At 41.6% G+C, this 24,575-nt stretch overlaps 1 protein-coding gene across 3 annotated transcripts in view; it reads left to right on the top strand.

Annotated features, from left to right (window-relative positions):
* RBM6 (RNA binding motif protein 6) overlaps positions 1-24,575 on the top strand; it is a 107,869-nt gene continuing 83,294 nt past the window's right edge. Inside the window, exons 1-2 of one of the 3 annotated variants that reach the window (XM_064595804.1) lie at positions 2-202; positions 575-746. The gene's annotated coding sequence lies outside the window, so the exon portion shown is untranslated. Of the gene's footprint in view, positions 203-574; positions 747-24,575 lie in introns of all 3 variants that reach the window. The other 2 variants (XM_064595808.1, XM_045862338.3) reach the window with 2 other exon arrangements.

The raw sequence follows: 24,575 nt of genomic DNA, 5'->3' as shown, positions 1-24,575 counted from the left end.
ACGCGCGAGGCACGGCGGGAGTGGAGTCAGCGCGACCTGCCGCTGTACTCTATCTCCCGGCGGGCCGAGCGCTGAAGGCGGCGGCGCGGCGCCTTTGTGGAAGCAGCGGTCGGCGCGGAGGAAGTTCCGGTCTCCGCGACGCTGGGTCGGTGGCGGCGGCTGAGGATTAGGAGGAGCGGGCCGCGGAGGCCGCGCTGCCTCGGTAAGGGCCTGGGGCAGTAGAGAGGGCGTGCCAGAGCCTGCGGGGAAGGAGCGGGCCTGCCAGGCCGCTAGAGAAGTCGCGGGTCCGCGAGGCCTGGAAGCTGCGGCTTCGGTGTCGCGGGGCGATCGCGGCCTCGGTCGGGAAGAAGAGAGCCAAGTGGCGGTGTGGTGAGGGAGGCGCCGCCCTCGGGAGGAACGCCCCGGAACGGTCGCGGGCCCGGGGCGGGGCCCGGCGCGGCGGTAGAATTACCGGTCCAGCCTCGGGGCTGTCGGCTGCGGAGTAGGGGGGCTGGCGCGTGGTTACGGTTTGGTGCTTCTGGTCTGCGGACCCGCAGGCGGGCCCTTTCTTCCTCCTTTTTTCCTGCTTTTGCAGGAATCTGATCCAGTTCTGAGGCATCGCTCGAGAGGGAGGCCTTCTTGTGCCTAGCACGTAGCCTCGTCCTTAGACCTGGCTAGACTGGAGTGGGCTCGGCCGGACTACAGGGTGCGAGAGCTCGGAGTCCGGCACGCGGGACTGTAGAACCTGGAGGCGGGGGAGTGGTCTGGTGGGTTCTGCGCCCGTTGGGAGAATGTGGGAGGAGGGATGTTTCTTCGTATTTACTCTTTAGATTCCTTTTGGCGTTGTAAATCTGTGTTTTTCGCCTAACTTTAGTATTGATGTGCTACTGGATTCAACTCTAGGAGTGCATTTTTTAATAAAAACAAAGGGTCATGTTTTGTAAGGTACCTAAACTTTAAGGGTAATGGTGTTTTTTGCATATTCCAGGTTTTGCATGTGAAGGTCAGGGTTACTGGATGTAAGTGAAGGAGTTCAGTAGACTCTGATGCGCCTGGTCACTTGGTTCATTTTCTGAACTCTGGATTGTACCCTAGGTTTGTTTTCAACTTCCTGTTGAGTAATGCCACCACTGTGAATAGTTTATAATGTCAACATCAGCAAACTTGTGAGGACTGTAGGGAGAGGTATGAAGAACTGATGGGTGACTGGCAGTGTATAAAGTAACTAATGGCATGTTACTGTTTTGGTGAAACAGACAAGTTGGACCTGAACCTTGTCTCATTAATTAGCGCCTAACTAGGTACTTAACCTATAGGGAAGGTACTAGGTCTCTTTTCTGGACATCTGTAGCACCCTTCTTTATAGAATTCTGTTACCAGACTTGGGTTTATTTTTGTTGCCTTTAGGTTCCTAGGTTGTTGTAGCCTTTCATAGGACACTTGTCAAGGCCTGGGTGGGGGAGGTGAGTGGGTGTTACTAAAAGAACTGTTATTGCAAATACTTGAGCAAGGTTATAGTCTTGTGCCAGTGTTTAAACGTACAAACTGCTGTTAATAATCAGATTCAGGGTTGTATTAAAATTAAAACTATAGGAAAGTTCTGAAATTTTAAAGATCATAAATCATTCCTTGATGGACTTTTTTTAGCCGTATACCAAGTGCTTAGAATTAATTTTTCTGCCACACTCCCACAATTACTCTTCATCTCATTCGCTTAGTTAATGGGGCATCTGTTGAATGCATTTTATAACCCTCCTGTCATGCTGTGGGACTCAGAATAGCAGAGTGGGTAACTGGGGGAGCTCTAGAATCTGATAGGTTTTGAATCCTTGACTCAACCTCCACTAATTCAGTGACATTGGATAAATTACCTTACTTGAGTTTCCTCATATGTGAAATGAGGCTGTTGTGAGGTTTATGTAATGCCCTTAGAACAGTGCCAGGTGTGCACAAGGTGTTCACTAAATGTTAGCCACCACTGTTGTCTTTTTTTTTTTAAAACAGCTTTGAGATATAATTTGTAATTCATATGCCATACAATTAACCATTTAAGGTGTATAATTCAATGCTTTTTATATTACATTGCTAATTTCTTTATAGAGTTGTGGTAAATATATTTTGTTACATATGTTGTAACAAAATTCGCTCTTTAAACCATTTCTTTTTGATCTTTTTTTATGTTTATTTAAGGAATCTTTACACCCAACATGGGCTGGAACTCATTACCCAGAGATCAAGAGCCACACACTCTTCTGATTGAGCCAGCCAGGCGCCCCTAAGCCATTTTTACGTGTGAAACTCAGTGCATTAATTACATACACAGTGTAGTGCATCCATCACCACTCTCTATTTCCAAAACTTTTTCATCACCCCAAACAGAAACATTAAGCAAGTAACTCTCATTGTTCCTTCCCTGCAGCCTAATGATTTATAGTCTGAAATCACTGTGAATTTGCCTGTTCTAGGTATCCCATATAAGTGAAATCATACAATATTTGTCCTTTCATGTTCGACCTATTTCACTTACCATAATTTTTTTTTTTAAAGATTTTATTTATTTATTTGACAGAGAGAGACACAGCGAGAGAGGGAACACAGGCAGGGGGAGTGGGAGAGGGAGAGGGAGAAGCAGGCTTCCCGCCGAGCAGGGAGCCTGACACGGGGCTCGATCCCAGGACCCTGGGATCGTGACCTGAGCCGAAGGCAGACGCTTAACGACTGAGCCACCCAGGCGCCCCTACCATAATGTTTTCATGGTCCATTCATGTCATAGCAGGTATCCACACTTCATTCCTTTTTTTTTTTTAAGTTTATTTATTTATCTCTACACCGAACATAGAGCTCAAACTTACAATCCTGAGATCAAGAGTTGGTCACTCTTCGACTGAGCCATCCAGGCGCCTCAAACTTCATCCCTTTTTTAAAAATTACAAAAAATATATTTTAAAAATTGAGATGTAATTGACATACTCATTCTCTTTTATAGCGGAATAAATATTCCATTGGTGTGAATAGGCCACATTTGTTTATCTCTTCATTTGTTGGTAGACAACTATGTTGTTTCCACCTTTTGGCTATTGTGAATCATGCTGCTATGAACATGGGCATGTGCATATTCTGAATATTAATCTTTTATCAGATATGTGATTTGCAAATATTTTCTTCCAATTTGTGGGATGCCTTTTTACTCTGTTGAGTGTTCTTTGATGCAGAAGAGTTGTTCATTTTGATGAAGTCCAATTTGCCTGTTTTTCTTTTGTTGACTGTGCCTTTGGTGTCATAGCCAAGAGATCATTGCCAAATCCAATGCATGAAGCGTTTCCCCTATTATTGTAAGAGTTTTGTAGTTTTAGCACTTACATTTAGGTCTTTGATCCATTTTGAGATAATTTTGGTATGTGGTGTTAGGTAAAAGTCCCACTTCATTCTTCTGCACTTGGATATCCAATTTTCCTATGAGCATTGTTGAAAAGGCTGTCTTTTCCCCTTGATAGTCTTGGCACCCTTGTTGAAAATATCCTGACCATGTATGTAAGAATTTATTTCTGGTTTCTCTATTCCACTGATCTGTCTTTGTCCGTATACCAATACCACACTGTTTTGATAACTAGCTTTGTAGTAGGTTGTTTTTTTTTTTTTTTTAAAGATTTTATTTATTTGACAGAGAGAGACACAGCGAGAGAGGGAACACAAGCAGGGGGAATGGGAGAGGGAGAAGCAGGCCTCCTGCTGAGCAGGGAGCCCGATGCGGGGCTCGATCCCAGGACCCCGGGATCATGACCTGAGCCGAAGGCAGACGCCCAACGACTGAGCCACCCAGGCGCTCCCTGTAGTAGGTTTTGAAATCGGGAAATGTGTCTCCTCCAACTGTGTTCTTTTTCAAGATTGTTTTGGCCATTCAGAGTCCTTTGAAATTCCATATGAATTTCAGGATGGGTTTTTTCTAAGCATTGGCTTTAGAATCAGATGGTCTTGAGTTTGCATATTGGCTTTTTCTCATATTAGGTATATTGTTTTGGGTCAAGTTTCAGCCTGTTTGAGCCTCAGTTGCATGGTCTATAAAGTGGGAATAGTAACTGAGTTTACCCTACAGAGGACTTGTGATGATTAAATGAGAGAACCCATGTAAAGTACTTAACTGTGGTAGACTCAGCAGTCAGCTATGCTTGTCTTTATCACTCTTATTTTGGAGAGTAGGATTAGACATACTCAGGAAGCTCCTTTCCAGCTTAACGTTATTATTATGATTTTATTTTTTTATTATTTTTTTAAGATTTTATTTATTTATTTGACAGAGAGAGACACAGCGAAAGAGGGAACCCAAGCAGTGGGAGAGGGAGAAGCAGACTTCCTGCTGAGCAGGGAGCCCGATATGGGACTCGATCCCAGGACTCTGGGATCATGACCTGAGCCGAAGGCAGACACTTAATGACTGGGGCACCCAGGCGCCCCCGTTATTATGATTTTAAAAACCTGAGCATAGTAGCATTAGTAGTAATATTTATTACATTGTTTTTTGTTTGTTTGTTTGTTTTATAGATTTTATTTATTTATTTGACAGAGAGAGACAGTGAGAGAGGGAACACAAGCAAGGGGAGTGAGAGTGGGAGAGGGAGAAGCAGGCTTCCTGATGAGCAGGGAGCCCGATGCAGGGCTCGATCCCAGGACCCTGGGATCATGACCTGAGCCGAAGGCAGACGCTTAACTGACTGACCCACCCAGGTGCCCCGATATTTATTACATTGTTTTAAAATTCTTCAAAACTTTTTTTGGAGACATAGTTTACATATCATAAACTTCCTTCATCTGTAAGTGTTCAGTTTGATATAATCATCACCACTGTTCAGATTTAGAATATTTCCAGCACCTCAAAACATTCCTTAGCTCCAGTTTGTTGTTTATCCCCACTTCTCCAACTGCAAGTCCTAATATCCACTGATTTGCTTCCTGTCTCTGTAGTTTTATGTTTTCTAGAAATTTCATATAATTGGAATTACACAATTTTCAGTCTTCTGTGTCTGGCTTATTTCACTTGCAGTGTTTTTTGAGGTTCATCTATGTTGTTGCATTCTTCTTTATGGTATATTTCTTTTGGTTCAGCCATTCACTTATCAGTGGACATTTGGACTATTTCCAGTTTGGCGCTATTATGAACAATGGGGCTATGAATATGATTGCTTCTTATGCATGATCTCATTTACTCCTGATAGTAATCATATGAGGTAGGTACCCTTATTCCAATAGTATAGGAGAGCTTTGAGACATATAGAAGTTAAATAACTTGTCAAAGGTGCAGTGGTTAGAAAACTGGAGTTTTGATTCAAACCCAGGCATTCTAACCCTAAAACACATGCACTGTGGGGTGCCTGGGTGGCGCAGTTGGTTAAGCGTCTGCTTTCGGCTCAGGTCACGATCCCAGGGTCCTGGGATGGAGCCCTGCATCGGGCTCCCTGCTCAGCGGGGAGTCTGCTTCTCCCTTTCCCTGCCACTCCCCCTGCTTGTGCGCGCGCGCTCTCTCTCTCTCAAATAAATAAATAAGATCTTTAAAAAAATAAAATAAAACACATGCACTAGGCCAGTGGTTTTGAAATCTTTTTATTCTTGGACCACCTAAAATTAAAAAAAATTTCCCCCCTAAAATTTTGAAAAACTTATTACGCCCTTGCACATTTTTTTTTTTTTAAGATTTTATTTACTCATTTGAGACAGAGAGAGAGCATGAGCAGGGGGGAGAGGGAGAAGCAGGCTCCCTGCTGAGCCAGGAGCCCGACATGGGGCTCGATCCCAGGACCCTGAGATCATGACCTGAACCAAAGGCAGATGCCCAACCATCTGAGCCATCCAGGCACCCCGCACCTTGCACATTTTTAAGTTAGCATTAGTGCCTTAACATTTCTATCATAAATGGCTGCAAAGGATGTATTTCCTTGCATAATATATATTGTATGTATGCATGCATATGTTACATATATATTATATATAATAGTATGTATGCATATATATATATGTATAGACAGACCTTGGAGTTGCAGACTTAATTTATGGAAAATGCCATATAATCTAACTGGCAAGTCAGATTTTTAATGTCAGTCATTTAGCCAAATCAGACTGCATCAATGGGAATGCATTCCAAATCTCAGTGATTTTCTAAATAAACTCTTAAAGTAATAATAGCTAACATTTATTGAGCATTTTACTTATTGGCCACTGTTCTAATGGATTTGCATTGTCATTCTTTTTTTTTTTTTTAAGATTATTTATTTATTTATTTATTTTTTAAAGATTTTATTTATTTATTTGACAGAGAGATAGAGAGAGAGAACAAGTACGCAGAGAGGCAGGCAGAGGGAGAGGGAGAAGCAGGCTCCCCGCTGAGCAGGGAGCCCGATGCGGGGCTCGATCCCAGGACCCTGGGATCATGACCCGAGCCAAAGGCAGACGCTTAACCGACTGAGCCACCCAGGCGCCCCAAGATTTTTATTTATTTATTTGACAGAGAGACAGCGAGAGAGGGAACACAAGCAGGGGGAGTGGGAGAGGGTGAAGCAGGCTCCCCACTGAGCAGGGCGTCCGACGCGGGGCTTGATCCCAGGACCCTGGGATCGTGACCTGAGCCAAAGGCAGACAGACACTTAACGACTGAGCCACCCAGGCGCCCCAAGGGAAATTTCTATTTATAAGAAAAAGCAGCTCTAATGAAGTATTTAAATGTCTTCCTGCAGTAATAAAGTCTAATTTGTACATGACTTTGAGATTCCTATGAGATAGCCAAGTGGTGATTTCTGGCAGGCAATTTGGACTTTACAGGGGAAGTCTAGGCAGAAGATAGAGATGTGGAAATTATCATTGTAGAGATGGTAGTTATTGTTATTAAATTGAGAATGGATGCAGTTGCCCATGTCTAGTCAGCTTTGGCTGCTATGACAAAGTAACATGGACTGGGTGACCTGAACAGTAAAAATTTATTTCTCACAGTTCTGGAGACAGGGAAGTTCAAAGTCAAGGTGCCTTTTGATTTCGTTCCTGGTGAAGATCCTTTTGGTTTGCAGACAGCTACCTTCTTGCTGTATCTTTATATAGCTGAGAGAAAAATCATTTCTTTTGTCTTTTCTTATAAGGGCACTGATCCCATTCATGAGGGCTCCACTCTTATGACCAAGTTACCTCTCAAAACCCCCACCTCCAAATGCCATCACATTGGGGATTAGGGCTTCAACATAAGAATTTGGAGGGTGGGTACAAATATTCAGTCCATAGCACCTAAGGATGGCGTGTGGATCAAGAATAGCACTAAGAAACAGTGTGGAGCCTTGGGGGATTAGCAATATTTGGTGGACATTTATTTAAATAATATTTGAAGGTTTTGTATTTGTGCGCGTGTGTGTGTATTATTGCATGAGAAAGACTTGAGTGTTTAATTTTTTTTTTTTTTAAAGATTTTATTGTTTTTTGACAGAGAGAGAGAGTGTACAAGCAGGGGAAGCAGCAGGCAGAGGGAGAGGGAGAAGCAGGCTCCCTGCTTAGCAGGGACCCCGACGTGGGGCTCGATCCCAGGACTGTGGGATCATGACCCGAGCCGAAGGCAGACGCTTAACTGTCTGAGCCACCCAGGCGCCCCAAGACTTGAGTGTTTATAAGCAAAAAAGAAGCAGTCAGCAGAATGGTAATATGGGCAAAAAAAGTTGAGTGGTAGAGCAATATAAGGGTAGGTTCTTCAAACTACAATCTTCAGCCTAGGGGGTACACAAAAACATTCCAGGGAGAATGTGGGCATATGTATATATATATATATTTTTTTTTTTTACTTACTTACTTATTTATTTATTTATTTATTTTAAGATTTTATTTATTTGACAGAGACACAGTGAGAGAAGGAACAGAAGCAGGGGGAATGGAGAGGGAGAAGCAGGCTTCCCGCTGAGCAGGGAGCCCCACACAGAGCTCGATCCCAGGACCCTGGGATCATGACCTGAGCCAAAGGCAGACGCTTAACAACTGAGCCACCCAGGCGCCCCTGTATATGTATATTTTTAAAGATTTATTTATTTTATAGAGAGAGAATGCATGAGCAACGGGAGGGGCAGAGGGAGATGGAGGGAGGGAGGCAGACTCTGCACTGAGTGTGGGGCTTAATCTCACAACCCTGAGATCATGACCTGAGCCAAAATCAAGAGTCAGATGCTCAACCGACTGAGCTACCCAGGCGCCCTTGCATATGTATAGATTTAAAGGAATCAGTGTGTAAAACTTTACCTTCCATAAATATTCTTCTAAGAATGAATCTTCTAAATGTAAGAACTAGGGGCACCTGGGTGGCTTGGATGGTTAAGTGTCTGCCTTCGGCTCAGGTCATGATCTCCTGATCCTGGGATTGAGCCCCACGTCATCGGGCTCTTGGCTCAGCGGGGCATCTGCTTCTCCCTCTTACCCCTGCTCCTGCTTGTTCTCTCTCCCTCTCTCTCTCAAATGAATAAATAAAATCTTAAAAAAAAGGAAAAAGAACTAAACCATAAAACTCTTACAAGAAAACGGGGAAATCGTCATGCATTGGATTTGAAAATGATCTCCTGGGTATGACACCAAATGCATAGTCAACAAAAGAAAAAATAGACAAATTGGACTTCATCAAAACTTTCCTTCACCAAAGAACACTGGCAACAGAATAAAAAGGCACCCCACAGAATAGGAAAAAATATTTGTAAATCACATATCTGATAAGGGATTAATATCCAGAATATATAGAAAGCTTCTAAACTCAACAACAAAAAGACAACCTGATTCAAAAATGGGCAAAGGACTTCAATAGACATTTCTCTAAAGAAGGTTATACAGATGGCCAGTATGTCCATGGAAAGATGCTCACCATCATGAATGATTAGGGAAATGCAAATCAAAATGACAGTGAGATGCCACTTCACACCCATTAGGATGACGATGATCAAAACAACAACAACAAAACACCTCCAAAACAAAATAACAATGGTTGTTGATGGTGTGGAGAAATTGGAACTTGTATTATTTTCTTAGGACTGCTATAACTCATACCACGGATGGGGTGGCTTAAATAACAGAAATGTATTTTCTCTCACTCTGGAGGCTAATGTCCAGGATCAAGGTGTCAGCATTGTTGGGTTTTGGTGAGGCCTTTCTCCTTGGCTTGCAGAAGGCTGCCTTCTTGCTGTGTCCTCACACAAAATTTCCTCTGTGCATACATTCCTAGTGTCTCTTCCTCTGACACCAGACCTGTTGGATTCAGGTCCCACTCTTAAGATGTCTTTTAACCTATGTCCTTAAAGGTCCTCTCTTCAAATACAAGCCCATCGGGAGCTAGGAGTTCAGCATATGAATGGGGTGGGGAGGGGCACAATTCAGTCCATTGACAGAACCCTTGTGCTCTGTTGCTGGGAATGGAGAATAGAGAAACTGGTGTGGAAAATGGTATGGTGATTCCTCATAAATTAAAAATAGAATTACTATGTGATCCAGCAATTCCACTTTTTTTTTTAAATTTATTTATTTGACAGAGAGAGACAGCAAGAAAGGGAACACAAGCAGGCGGAGTTGGAGAGGGAGAAGCAGGCCTCCCACCAAGCAGGGAGCCTGATGTGGGACTCGATCCCAGGACCCTGGGTTCATGACCTGAGCCGAAGGCAGACGCCTAACGACTGAGCCACCCAGGCGCCCCTCCACTTTTTTCTTTTTAAGATTTTTTATTTATTCAGGGGTACCTAGGTGGCTCAGTTGGGTAAGCATCTGCCTTCGGCTCAGGTCATGATCTCGGGGTCCTGGGATTGAGCCCCCATCGGGCCCCCTGCTCAGCGGGGAGCCTGCTTCTCCCTCTCTGTCTGCTGCTCCCCCTGCTTGTGCTCTCTGTCTTTCTCTATCTCAAATAAATAAATAAAATCTTAAAAAAATATATTTTATTTATTCATTTGATAGAACACAAGCAAGGGGAGCGACAGGCTTGCTCCCAAGACCCTGGGATCATGACCTCAGTGGAAGGCAGACGCTTAACTGACTGAGCCACTGAGATGCCCCTAAAGCACCAATTCCATATTTGGGTATATGTCCAAAAGAATTTAAAGCAGAGTCTCAAAGAGATATTTGTACACCCAGGTTTGTTATTCACAGTAGCCAAAAGATGGAAGTAACCCAGGTGTCCATCAGTGGATGAGTGGATAAGCAAAATGTGGTGTATACATACAATGCAATATTACTCAGCCTTAAAAAGTAATGAAATTCTGGGACTCCTGGGTGGCTCAGTCAGTTAAGCGTCCAACTCTTGATTTCAGCTCAGGTCACGCTCTCAGGGTTGTGAGGTTGAGGTTGAGTCCTGCATTGGGTTCCATGCTGGGCTTGGGGCCTGCTTGAGATTCTCTCCCTCTGCCCCTCCCACTCCCCTCTCCTCTCTCTTTCTCTTTAGGGGAAGAAGATATATATATATATCTTTTAAAAAAAGTAATGAAATTCTAATAGATGCTGCAATGTGGCTGAACCTTTAAGATATGCTAAGTGAAATAAGCCAATCATAAAAGGACAAATATCATATGGTTCCACTCGTAGGATGAGGTACATAGAGTAGTCAAAATCATAGAGACAGAAAATAGAATGGTGGTTGCCAAGGACTGGGTTGAGAGAGGGATGAGGAATTACTGTTTAATGAGTATAAATTTTCAGTTTTGCAAGATGAAAAAGTTCTGTGGATTCATGGGGATGATGGTTATGTAACATGAATGTATTTAATGCCACTGAACTATACACTTAAATCACTTAAATATGGTTAAAATGGTAAATTTTGTATATAAATTTAAAATATATATATATATTTTAAAGATTTTATTTATTTATTTGACACAGAGAGCACAAGTAGGCAGAGCTGCAGGGAGAGGGAGAAGGACGCTTCCTCCTGAGCAGGGAGCGTGATGTGGGGCTCGATTCCAGGACTCTGGGATCATGACCTGAGCCGAAGGCAGTCGCTTAACCAACTGAGCCACCCAGGTGCCCCTAAAAAATATTTTTAAAAAGATTTTATTTATTTACTTATTTGAGAGAGAGAAAGAGAGTGATGGGAGGACTGGAGGGAGAGGGACAAGCAGACTCCACACTGAGCGCAGAGCCCAACATGGGGTTTGATCCCAAGACCCTGAGATCATGACCTGAGCTGAGATCATGACCTGAGCCGAAATCAAGAGTCAGATGCTCAACTGACTGAGCTCATCCAGGTGCCCCTAAAAATATATATATATATTTTTAAAGATTTTATTTTATTTATTTGACAGAGAGACACAGTGAGAGAGGGAACACAAGCAGGGGGAGTGGGAGAGTGAAAAGCAGGCTTCCCACTGAGCAGGGAGCCCGACGTGGGGCTCGATCCCAGGACCCTGGGATCATGACCTGAGCCAAAGGCAGATGCCCAACAACTGAGCCACCCAGGCACCCCCGCTAAAAATAATTTTTAAAAAAGAATGGATATTATTGATTCTCTTTTTCTACTTCCCCTTTCTTACTAACCCTTCTCTTCACTTTACCAAAAAGGCATCTCTCTATTTGAAATCTAAAGTATACTACCCCAGGGATGGAAACTCTCAAGACACCAAACTATGTATTTATTTCATCTCCTTTGGAAGGAGGTTGGGTTGGTTCCATTTTTTTAAGCTATTATGAATAAAGCTGTTGTGAACATTTTTGCACAAGATTTCATTTATCTTAGGTTGAAGTGAAATTACTAAGTCATAGGGTAGTGTTGTCAGATCAGTTTCTAAAGTGGTTGTACCATCTTGCATTCTTTCCTGCAGTGTATGAGTTCTGATTGCTGAAAATCCTTGCATATTTGCTTTTTAAGTCTTTTTAATTTTAGTAGTTCTAGTGGTGGGTATTAGTATCTCATTGTGGTTTTAATCTGTTTTCTTTATGACCAATAATAGTAAGCATTTGTCAGATGTGTGTTACAAATATTTACTCTTGTTCCATAGTTTGCCTCTTCATTTTTTAAAGTGTCTTTTTTGAAGAACATGTTTTTTTATTTTTAAAGATTTTTTATTTATTTATTTGATAGAGACACAGCGAGAGAGGGAACACAAGCTGGGGGAGTGAGAGAGGGAGAAGCAGGTTTAGGGAGAACCAGAAGAGCTGGATGTGGGCCTCGAACCCAGGACCCTGGGATCATGACCCAAGCCGAAGGCAGACACCTAACAAATGAATCACCCAGGTGCCCATGAAGAACATGTTTTAATTTTAATCTTTTTCTTTATTGTTAATGCTTTTGGATCCTTTATAGAAGTCTTTGCTGACACAGAGCTCAAAAAGATTTTCTCCTGTGTTTTCTTTTAGAAGCTTTATAGTTTTAGCTTCTACATTTATGTCTGATCCATTTTCAGTCAGCTTTTTTTTTTTTATTTGAGAGAGAGAGAATGAGAGACAGAGAGCATGAGAGGGAGGAGGGTCAGAGGGAGAAGCAGACTCCCTGCCGAGCAGGGAGCCCGATGCGGGACTCGATCCAGGGACTCCAGGATCATGACCTGAGCCGAAGGCAGTCGCTTAACCAACTGAGCCACCCAGGCGCCCTCAATTAGCTTTTAAGTGTGGTATGATGGTAGGCAAGCAGGTGCCATCAAAGGGGAATCAGGATATGGTTCTGGAGAGGAGTCTGAGAAACAGACGCCACATCTAGGGATGGCAACAGGCTTGTAATTCCCCATTCCAAATTGGAGGACTCTTTAGAGGCCCTGTAATTGGAATCAATACACTTAAAATCTTTTAACAGAAATTTCGCAAGGAACAAGGGTGCTGCGGCAGCCACTGATTCCCACAGTGCATATTAAAGTTGCTACTGTTTAAAAACTCAGAGGTGGGGGGCGCCTGGGTGGCTCAGTTGGTTAAGCGACTGCCTTCGGCTCAGGTCATGATCCTGGAGTCCCTGGATCGAGTCCCGCATCGGGCTCCCTGCTCGGCAGGGAGCCTGCTTCTCCCTCTGACCCTCCCCCCTCTCATGTGCTCTCTCTCTCTCATTCTCTCTGTCTCAAATAAATAAAAATTTAAAAAAAATCTTTAAAAAAAAAAATTCAGAGGTGGGTCTTATTTGGTAGGTGCTCAAATCAACCTTTGCCTGTTGATGTGCCCTTGGTGTTCTTAGTTGAGTGTCCTGTGTGGTCCAAAGCATTTACTTTGGAAAAAAATTAAGAGTGTTTGGTGTAGGATTAAGCCGCTACATACCTCAGATAGAATAGGACCCCTGGTTCTGCTTTTTGGCTTTTGGAACTGAAATCATGATTAAAAAGGATGGCCCTGGGTATTAGAATTATGCTCTTAGAGGTAAAATTCTTGGACCTTTGCAAGATGGATCAGAGTGGAAGTGTTTGCCAAGAATGTTTTCATTTATTACTTATTACTCTTTTTTTTAAAAAGATTTATTTATTTGAGAGAGGGAGCAAACAAGCACACATATGAGTGGGAGGAGGGGCAGAGGGAGAGGGAGAGAGAGAATCTCAAGCAGACTCTCTGCTGAGCGTGGAGTCCAACATAGGGCTCAATCTCATGACCCTGAGATTATGACTTGAGCTGAAATCAAGAGCCGAATGCTCAACCAACTGAGCCACCCATGTGCCTCCTAAGAATGCTTTTATTAATGAAGAATGAAAGGCAGAGGAGGCTCGAAAACAATCAGCTACCATCATTGTTCCAACCATAAACAGTGCTGACCTACAGTGGGGGGTCTTTTTTGCCAAACCTACTGGTCAGCTTCCAGGAAACCAGTCTTTAGGTTCTAGAGGAGTGTGGTTGCAAAGTTCAGCAGAAGGGCATCAATAGGAGTGTAGCCTATAGATTAGTATAATGTTTACCATCTCCAGAAGCAGCTGACCCCTGTTCAACTGCTATTCATACGGAACCATTTTTCACTTCAATCTTCAAAATTCTTATTTGACTATTAACTACTCATCCAGATCTGTACCTGCATTAGTTTCCTATGCTAATTTTCAGAACTCACCAAGGGGTCCTTTTACTGATTGGTGGGTAGCATGTGTTGGGGGTGGGATCTGGGCAGTTTAGGTGACAGGCCCTTCTGTTCCATTGATCTCTATGCTCATCCTTATGCCAATGCCATACTGTCTTGATTACTGTAACTTTGTATTAAGTCTTAAAATCAGAAAGTGTGAGTCCTCTAACTTTGTTATATATACAGGCATACCTTGTTCTGTTACATTTTGCAGATATTGCATTTTTTACAGATTGAGGAAGGTTTATGGCTACCCTGAGTTGAGCAAGTCTATCAGTGCCATTTTCCACCAGCTTTTGCTTACTTTGTATCTCTGTATCACATTCTTAAGATATTTCAAACTTTTCATTGTTATTGTATTTGTTATGGTGATCTGTGATCAGTGGTTACAATTTGCTAAAAGCTCAGATGATGGTTAGCATTTTTTAACAAAGTATTTTTTTTAATTAAGGTATGTGCATTGTATTTTTAGAATGCTATTGCACACTTAATAGACTACCATATAGTGTAAACATTTATATGTACTGGGAAACCAAAAAATTCATTTCACTCACTTTGTTTATTTATTTATTTTTTAAAGATTTTTAAATTTATTTATTTGAGAGAGAGAATGAGAGAGAGCACATGAGAAGGGGGAGGGTCAGAGGGAGAAGCAGACTCCCTGCCAAGCAGGGAGCCCGATGCGGGACTCGATCCAGGGACTCCAGGATCATGACCTGAGCCGAAGGCAGTCGCTTAACCAACTGAGCCACCCAGGCGCCCTTCACTCACTTTATTGCAGTTTCACTTTATTGCAGTAGTCTGGAACCAAACCTGCAATATCTCCAAGGTATGCCTGTATTCTTTTCTGTTTTGCACAGATGGTATGATATTACAAATAGTATTTTGCACTAATAGCTTATCCTAGATAGTTAACATAGCTACCTCATTTTTTTTGAGAATTGCATGGCATTTCAGTAGTGCAGTATACTCTATTGATGTACATTTAGATTTTATAATCTTTTGCTGTTACAAACAGCGCTGCACTGTGTGTTTGTAAACATGTCACCTCACACTGTAAGCTTCTAGAGAATGAATTCCTAGAAGAGGAACTAGAAAGTCAGGTAATATGCATTTGAAACTTTGTGAATATTAGTTTTCCTTATGTTACTGATTTTTAACTTCATCCCCATTGGTTGGAGAAGATACTTATGTGGTATCTACCTTTTTATATCTATTGAGACCTGTTTGTAGTTTAACAAATGGTTCATTCTGGAGACTATCCCAGGTGCGCTTAAGAAGATGGGATTCTGGGGCGCCTGGGTGGCTCAGTCGTTAGGCGTCTGCCTTCGGCTCAGGTCATGATCCCAGGGTCCTGGGATCGAGTCCCACATCAGGCTCCCTGCTCGGCAGGAAGCCTGCTTCTCGCTCTCCCACTCCCCCTGCTTGTGTTCCTGCTCTCGCTATCTCTCTCTCTGTCAAATAAATAAATAAAATCTTTAAAAAAAAAAAAAAGGGATTCTGCTACTGTTGTGTAGAGTGTTTATATGTGTCTGTTAGGTCTAGTTGATTTATTATGTTCTCTATTTCCATTTATTCTGTTTGGTTGACCTGTCTGTTATTAAAAGTGGGGTTTCAAGTCTCCAGCTATTAGAGAACTATTTATTTTTCTCTTCACATGTTTTCAGTTTTTGCTTCATGTATTTTGAGAGTGTTATACTAATAGATCGTTTTATCTTCTTGCTGTATTTTTTGAACCTTTTAATTAATATATAATGTCTTCCTTTGTCTTTCATAAACTTTGGATTCAAAGTCTGTTTTGTCTGATATTAATCTAGCTCCCCAGCTTTCATTTGATTACTATTTGCATGGAATATGTTTTCCATCTTTTCACTTTCAATCTATTTGCGTCTTTGGATCTAAAGTGAGTCTCTTGAAGCATATACAGCTTATTACAGTTACACATATATAGCATATGCAGTTGATCCTTGAACAGTGCAGTGGGTTGGGGTGCTGACTCCATGCACTGTCGAAAATGTGTATAACTTTTGATTCCCCCAAACTTAACTACTAATAGTTTACTGTTGACTAGAAGCCTTACAGATAAGATAAACAGTCTGAAGGCAGACGCTTAGCCACGCTGAGCCATGCAGGTGCCCCTCGATATTTTCTTACATGATAGAAACACTGTAGATGTTTATACATATTACTGAAATTAGGCATCAAAAATGAAAAGATTGGAGCACCTGTGTGGCTCGGTTGGGTGTCTGACTTGATTTCAGTTCAGGTCCTGATCTTAGGGTCTTGAGATCCACCTCCTTCCCCAACCCTCTGCACTCAGCAGGGAGTCTACTTCTCTCCTCCCTCTCCCTCTGCCCCTCCCCTTGCTCATGCATGTTGTGCGCTCTCTCTCTAAAATAAATAAATCTTTTTAAAAATGAGAAGATTCAAAAAAATAAAATAAAAATGAGAAGATTCTGTGAAAAAGAAATTCGTATTTACTTACAGGTATAATGATTCATGCACTGATACCAAAGAAGCAGCAGTATAATTGCTTCATGGTAGCCTAGCCTATACGTTAATGATTGAATCATTGTAAAAATTTTATGGTATATAGGAGTAAATCATATTCATAATACAGTATTGGAAACACTGTTAGGTTTTAAAACTGATATGCAGTTTCTCCAATTACGGGAGAAAGAGGCATACTGTATGGTAATATAATTCTTTGAAAGCAATGTTATAGGGGCACCTGGTGGCTCAGTTGTTAAGCATCTGCCTCCAGCTCAGGTCATGATCCCGGGGTCCTGGGATCGAGCCTCGCATCGGGCTCCCTGCTCAGCGGGAAGCCTGTTTCTCCCTCTGCCTCTCCCTCTGCTTGTGTTCCCTCTCTTGCTGTCTCTCTCTCTCTCTGTGTCACATAAATAAACAATAATAATAATAAAAAGAAAACAATGTTATCAAACAGTAAGAAAACTAACACAATATTAATTTTATATTAAATATCACTCATCTGTCCACTTCCATTCAAGTCTTGCACATGATGTTCTACACCGTGAATACTTGGGTGATGATGACACAAAACATCTCACATTGTTCTTGCCATACAGTTACTATGTTTTCACACGAAGACACATAATACAACTGTTCAGCTTGGGGGTTGGTCTTGCTCTCTCAAGTCACAGAGGTAGAAGAGGTGGAAGTAGAAGCAGGAAAGGCCTGCACGCTCTGTAGCTTTATGGAAATACATTCTGATTTCTGACTTTTTTGGTTTCCAGTTTCTCTAAAGTTGTTTCTATGATGGTACCACAATCCTTCCACTGTTTGCTTTAGTTTCAGTGCTTGTACCTTAGAAGGATTGTATCATCAAAGAAGTTAAAAGCAGTCTTGAATAATTAGAATGCTTCTGCCAGATGTCTGATATCAATTTGTTTTCTGGGACTGCTGCTTCTGCATCTTTTTTTTTTTTTAAGATTTTATTTATTTATTTGAAAGGGAGAGAGAGCGTGCCTGAACAGGGGCAGGGTCAGAGGAAGAGGGACAAGCAGACTCTCTGGTGAGCAGGGAGCCCGATGCAGGGCTTGATCCCAGGACCCTGGGATCATGACCTGAGCTGAAGGGAGATGCTTAACTGACTGAGCCACCCAGGTGCCCATGTTTCTTCTACATCTTCTTCATCTGTCATGGTTTGGAAGTACTCATCTCCATCGAGTCATCTTCTTTTAATTTTCTGGTGTGGTGTTTGTTAGCTCTTGAATTTCTCCAAGATCCATATTTTGAAACCCTTCACCCCCCACCTTTTTTATCCACTCTTTCATGATTTCCTTGATTGTCTCTGTTGTAAATCCTTTGAAGTCTTCACAACATCTGGACACAGTTTTCTCCAGCAGGAACTTATTATTTCAGGTTTAATGGCTTTTATGGCTTTTCCTATAACAATGGCATCTTCAGTGGTGTAATCCTTCCAGACTTTTGGGGTGCCTGGGTGGCTCAGTTGGTTGAGCGTCTGACACTTGGTTTCAGCTCAGGTTGTGATCTTGCAGTTGTGAGATCAAGCCCCAGATGGGGCACTGCACTCTGCACAGAGTCTGCTTCAGATTCTCTCTCCCTCTCCCTCCCACTATGCTGCACTCCTTGTCACACACACTCTCTCTCTAAAGTAAATAATAAAATCTTAAAAAAAAAAAAAATCCTTCCAGACTTTCATGATATTCTATCAGAGTTCTTTTTCATAGCATTGACAGTCCTTTCTGTAAGGTACCATGTATAATAAACCTTCAAGGTCCTTATGATCCCCTGATCTAGAAGCTTGATTAGAGATGTGTTTGGGGGCAAGTAGATCACTTTGACACCTTCAGTGTTGAACTCCTGGGGTTCTGGGTGGTCAAGGGCATCGTCTAATATGGAAAGAACTTTAAAGAGACAGTTCTTACCAGCAAGGTACTCCTGACTTCAGAGACAGCATCAGTGGAACCAATCCAGAAAGACGGTTCTTGTTCAGGCCTTCTTGTAGAACCAAAAGACTGCCAGCTGTTGTTTATCTTTTCCCTTTAAGGCTTGGGGGTTAGCAGCTTATGGATCATGAACCAGACTCAAAACAGTAGAGTTAGCCTATACCTTCTTGCCTTATATCTTGGTGCTCTCTTTTCTTCTTTACTAATAGATGTCCTTTCTGGCATTTTTTTTCTCCCAGAGTAAGGCACATTCATCAGTATTATAAACCAGATAGCCTTTTTCCTCAGTGATTTTATTAGTGGCCCTGAGAACTCATCTGCTGCTTCTTGGTGGGCAGAAGCTGCCTCTCCTGTCATCTTGACATTTTTTTTAAGCCAAACCTCTTTCTAAAATTATCAAACCATCCTTTGCTGACATTAAATTTTCTAGTTTTAGATCCTTCACCTTTTCTTTGCTTTAAGTTGTCATATAATGGCTTTGCTTTTTCTCAAATCATATTAGAGCCTGTAAGTATGCCTTTCTTAAAGCAATCCTGCACCCACATAAAGCTGCATTTTCAATATGAGATAAAAACATATTTTGCAAAAATTACAAGGTTTTCATGCCTGCCAGTGTAGCTGCAGTGATGGCTTCATGAATTTTCTTTCTTTCTTTCTTTCTTTCTTTCTTTCTTTCTTTCTTTCTTTCTTTCTTTTTTTCTCTTTCTTTCTCTCTCTCTCTCTCTCTCTCTCCCTCCCTCCCTCCCTCCCTCCCTCTCTCCCTCTCCTTCCCTCCTTCCTTCCTTCACACTGGATTCATTTATCTTGAAACAGCAGGCAACTGCAACCGCAGACCTCTGTGGTACATATCAAGCAATTCAACTTTTTCTTGCAGTGTCATGACTTACTCTGCTTCTTGGGAAGACTTTCAGCATCACTAATGGCACTTCATATGGGTCCCATGGTGTTATTCAAGGTTTATGGTGTTGCATTAAACATGATGAAAAATACAGGAGAACCGGGAGAAATCACTTTTTGCTGTGATAGGCAATTTGCCAGAAAGACTAACGGACTCTGCAGCGTTGATTAGTGTCTTTTTTTTTTTTTTTAAGGGGATACTTACAAACACTTGAGCTCACTGAAATAGCAGCAGGAGATGACTGTGAAATTATTACAGTAGTATAGTATGTACTACAGTTAATCTTATATAATTATGATTTAATACAGTGTCTTTACATTTGTTTACATTTTTCTCAACTTTAAATGGTACAACTTATGGTCTGTGAGTTTGTAAATTTTGATAAATTTTAACTTTTTTTTTTTTAAAGATTTATTTACTTTAGAGAGAGAGTGCGCACTTGAGTGGCGGGAAGGGCAGAGGGAGAGAAGCAGACTCCCTGCTGAGCAGGGAGCCCAACACAGGGTTCCATCCCAGGACCATGAGATCATGACCTGAACCTGAACTGAAATCAAGAGCCGGACGCTTGACCAACTGAGCTACCCAGGCACCCCAAATTTAACTTTTTATTACTTTTGTGTGTATTTTATGGTAGTAAGTGATAAAATAGACAAATATCTACATATATTTTGTGCCTTCATGATATACCTAACTTCTTCTTAGTTTTATTTAGTATTTTTAGGTTACATGGTTCATCTGCAAGTTTTCAACTTTGTCATAAATCTCCAAAAATGTTTCCACCATATTTATTGAAAAAAATCCATGAAAAGTGGACTCACCGCAGTTCAGACTTGTGTTGTTCAAGGATCAATTGTAGTTAGATCATGTTTTTTTAATTTATTTTGCTCATGTCCTCTTTTGATTAGAAAATTTTAAACTATTAACATTGAAAGTAATTACTGATAAGGTGGAACTTTTGCTATTTTGTTTTTTGTTTTCTGTATGGCCTATAGCTTTTTTTTGTCCTTCGTTTCTTCCACTGTGGCCTTCTTTATGTTCAACTGTTTTTTTTGTTTGCAGTGAAATGTTTTGATTTCCTTCTCATTTTCTTGCATGTGTATTCTTTGCGTTACCATGGGAATTACATTTAACATCCAACAGTTATAACAACTTAATTTGAATTTATATCAACTGAAGTTCAGTAGCATGCAAAAATTCCGCTTCTGTACAGCTTCTTCTCTTTCTGTTATCAGTGTCACAGGTAACATCTTTATAAATTGTGTCCCCAGTAACCTAGATTAATAATTGTTTTTTATGCATCTGTCTTTTATTTATTTTTGGTGCACAAAGTTTTTTTTTTTTTTAAAGGTTTTATGTATTTATTTGAGAGAGAGAGAGAGAGAGATAGCATGAGAGGGGGGAGGTTCAGAGGGAGAAGCAGACTTCCCAATGAGCAGGGAGCCCGATGTGGGACTTGATCCTGGGACTCCAGGATTATGGCCTGAGCCGAAGGCAGTTGCTTAACCATCTGAGGCACCCAGGCACTCACACAAAGGAGTTTTTATTAAAGCATGGAGATAGGACCTGTGGGCAGAAAGAGCTGCCTGTGCGTCTGTCTTTTAAATCATGTGGAAAATAGGGGCGCCTGGGTGGCTCAGTCGTTAAGCGTCTGCCTTCGGCTCAGGTCATGATCCCAGGGTCCTGGGATCGAGCCCTGCATCGGGCTCCCTGCTCAGCGGGCAGCCTGCTTCTCCCTCTCCCACTCCCCCTGCTTGTGTTCCTCTCTTGCTGTGTCTCTCTCTGTCAAATAAATAAAATCTTAAAAAAAAAAAATCATGTGGAAAATAAAAAGTGGAGTTACAAACCAAAGTTACAATAATACTAGCTTTTATAATTGCCCCTGTGTTTATCTTTACCAGAGACCTTTATTTCTTCATATGGCTTTGGTTACTGTTTAGCTTCTTTGTCACTTCAACTCGAAGAACTCCTTTAGCATTTCTTGGAGGGTTCATCTAGTGGTTAACGAACTCCCTCAGCTTTTGTTTACCTAGAAATGTCTTAAATTCTTCCTCATTTTTTGGAGGACAATTTTGTTGAACATAAAATTCTTGATTGGCAGTTTGGTTCCCCCCCTTAGTATTTTCTGAAACTGTCCACTGCCTTCTGGCCTCCAGGGTTTCTAATGAGTAATTGGCTGATAATCATATTGAGGATCTCTTGTCACTTCTCTCTTGTTGCTTTGAAAATTCTTTGTCTTTGATCATAATGTGTTGGATGTGAGTTTATCCTACTTGTACTTTATTTTTTTTTAAAGATTTATTTATTTTAGAGAGAGAAAGCTTGAGCACATGCATTGCACACAAGCAGGGGAAGGGGCAGAGGGAGAGAATCCTCAAGCAGACTCCCCACTGAGCATGGAGTGGGCCGAGGGGCTATATCCATGACCTGAGCTGAAACCAAGAGTCAAATGGTCAACCAACTGAGCCACCCAGGCAGCCTCCTTGTATTTCATTTAGTTTCCTAGATTTGGAGATTCATATCTTACAGAAAATTGGGGGAATTTTTTTTTTCGCCATTATTTCTTCAAATAATCTTTCTGTCCTTTCTCTCTTCTTCTGAGACTCCCTTCTCATCTATTACATAATCATTGTCAGTTTGACAGCATCTCCAGGCCCCGTAGGTTTTATTCATCTTTGTTCATTCTTTTTTCTTTCTGCTCTTCAGACTTCATAATTTCAACCCTCTTCTCTTCAAGTTTGCTCATTCTTTTGCCTGCTCAAATCTGTTGAACCCCTCTAGTGAACTTTTCATTTCAATTATTGTACTTTTTAGCTCCAGGTTTTTTATTCCACTGTATAAATTTCTGTCTCTGTAAATATTCTCATTTTGCTTATACATTGTTTTCCTGATTTCCATTAGTTCTTTAAGCATAATTAAGATAGTTGTTAGAAAGTCTTTGTCTAGTCAAAAAGTGGGCAGAAGATATGAAAAGACACTTCTCTGAAGAAGACATACAAATGGCTAACAGACACATGAAAAAATGTTCATCATCATTAGTCATCAGGGAAATCCAAATCAAAACGACACTGAGATACCACCTTACACCAGTTAGAATGGCAAAAATGGACAGGGAAAGAAACAACAAATGTTGGAGAGGTTGTGGAGAAAGGGGAACCCTCTTACACTGTTGGTGGGAATGCAAGTTGGTACAGCCACTTTGGAAAACTGTGGAGATTCCTCAAAAATTTAAAAATAGAGCTACCCTATGACCCAGCAATTGCACTACTAGGTATTTACCCCAAAGACACAGATGTAGTGAAAAGAAGGGCCATATGCACCCCAATGTTCATAGCAGCAATGTCCGCAATAGCCAAACTGGAAAGAGCCGAGATGCCCTTCAACAGATGAATGGATAAAGAAGATGTGGTCCATATATACAATGGAATATTACTCAGCCATCAGAAAAGATGAATACCCAACTTTTACATCAACATGGATGGGACTGGAGGAGATTATGCTAAGTGAAATAAGTCAAGCAGAGAAAGTCAATTATCATATGGTTTCAGTTATTTGTGGAACATAAGGAATAACATGGAGGACATTAGGAGAAGGAAGGGAAAAATGGAGGGGGGATTGGAGGGAGAGATGAACCATGAGAGACTATGGACCTGAGAAACAAACAGGGTTTTAGAGGGGAGAGGGGAGGGGGGATTGGTTAGCCCGGTGATGGGTATTAAGGAGGGCACGTACTGCATGGAGCACTGGGTGTTATACAAAAACAATGGATCGTGGATCACTACATCAAAAACTAATGATGTATTGTATGGTGACTAACATAACATAATAAAATAAAAAAAGTCTTTGCCTAGTAAATCTGATACCTGGGTTTATTAGAGATAGTTTCTTTCTTTCTTTTTTTTTTTTTTTAAATTTTATTTATTTAGGGGCGCCTGGGTGGCTCAGTCATTAAGCGTCTGCCTTCAGCTCAGGTCATGATCCCAGGGTCCTGGGATCGAGCCCCGCATCGGGCTCCCTGCTCGGCAGGAAGCCTGCTTCTCCCTCTCCCACTCCCCCTGCTTGTGTTCCCTCTCTCGCTGTGTCTCTCTCTGTCAAATAAATAAATAAAATCTTTTTTTTTTTTTAAAGGTCTGGTGAGTTTCTTTTTCTTTTTTTTTTTTTAAGATTTTTTTTTTTTTTTAAGATTTTATTTATTTATTTGAGACAGAGAGAATGAGAGACAGAGAGCATGAGAGAGAGGAGGGTCAGAGGGAGAAGCAGACTCCCTGCCGAGCAGGGAGCCTGATGCGGGACTCGATCCAGGGACTCCAGGATCATGACCTGAGCCGAAGGCAGTCGCTTAACCAACTGAGCCACCCAGGCGCCCTTTTTTTAAGATTTTATTTATTTATTTGACAGAGAGAGACACAGCGAGAGAGGGAACACAAGCAGGGGGAGTGGGAGAGGGAGAAGCAGGCTTCCCGTGGAGCAGGGAGCCCGATGCAGGGCTCGATCCCAGGACCCTGGGATCATGACCTGAGCCTAAGGCAGACGCTTAATGACTGAGCCACCCAGGTGCCCCGAGATAGTTTCTGTCAGTTTATTTTGTTTCTTTGAATGGGCCATATTTTCTTGTTTCTTTTTATGTCTTGTGATTTTTTTTTTTCTTGTTATTGAAAATCAGGCATTTGACTATCATGATAACTCTGGAAATCAGATGTTCCCCTTTTGTTGGGGTTTGTCAATTTTTGCGGGGGGATTGCTGAAGGCTGTAGTAGTCTGTTTTGAGGCTTTTTCTAAACTATTTTGCAAAGACTATTCCATGTCATCACTGTGTGATCACTGATGTCTGTCCCATTAGCTAATGTTCATCTGATGTTTTCCATGAACAGCAGAAGCTCAAACAAATGAAAACGAACAAAAACGCCAACAAAAACAAAGAGAAAAGCAGAAAAATGAAAACCACCTCTGTCTGTTTTTGGGTATTGGTTCTATGCCAGGGCATTCTTTCAACATCTAGCTAGGCTTGCTCTGGGCCTTGGGATCAACCTGAGGTGAAAGCTTAAGGTCTTTTCAGGTCTTGTCTCATCATGTGTCTTGCCTGGGTATGCGTGTAGTTTTCTAAATTTTCCCCTATGCTTGTTGTTTGGAATGTCCTAATTTCCCAAGGTGTTTTCACCCCAACTTCCCCATATCTGTGAGTCTGCTTTGCAGCTTTTATTAGCAATGCTTGCCCCATCCCCACCCACCACTAAAGTTCTGAGTTAGGTGAAACAGACAAACACCAACACCTCAC

Source organism: Mirounga angustirostris, unplaced genomic scaffold (genome assembly GCF_029215605.1).
Source record: "Mirounga angustirostris isolate CCGP_5_RB_7025 unplaced genomic scaffold, mMirAng1.0.hap1 SCAF_1, whole genome shotgun sequence".
Classification (NCBI taxonomy): domain Eukaryota; kingdom Metazoa; phylum Chordata; class Mammalia; order Carnivora; family Phocidae; genus Mirounga; species Mirounga angustirostris.
Note: the sequence above shows the minus strand (reverse complement) of the source record. Positions and strands in the feature narration are given on the sequence as shown.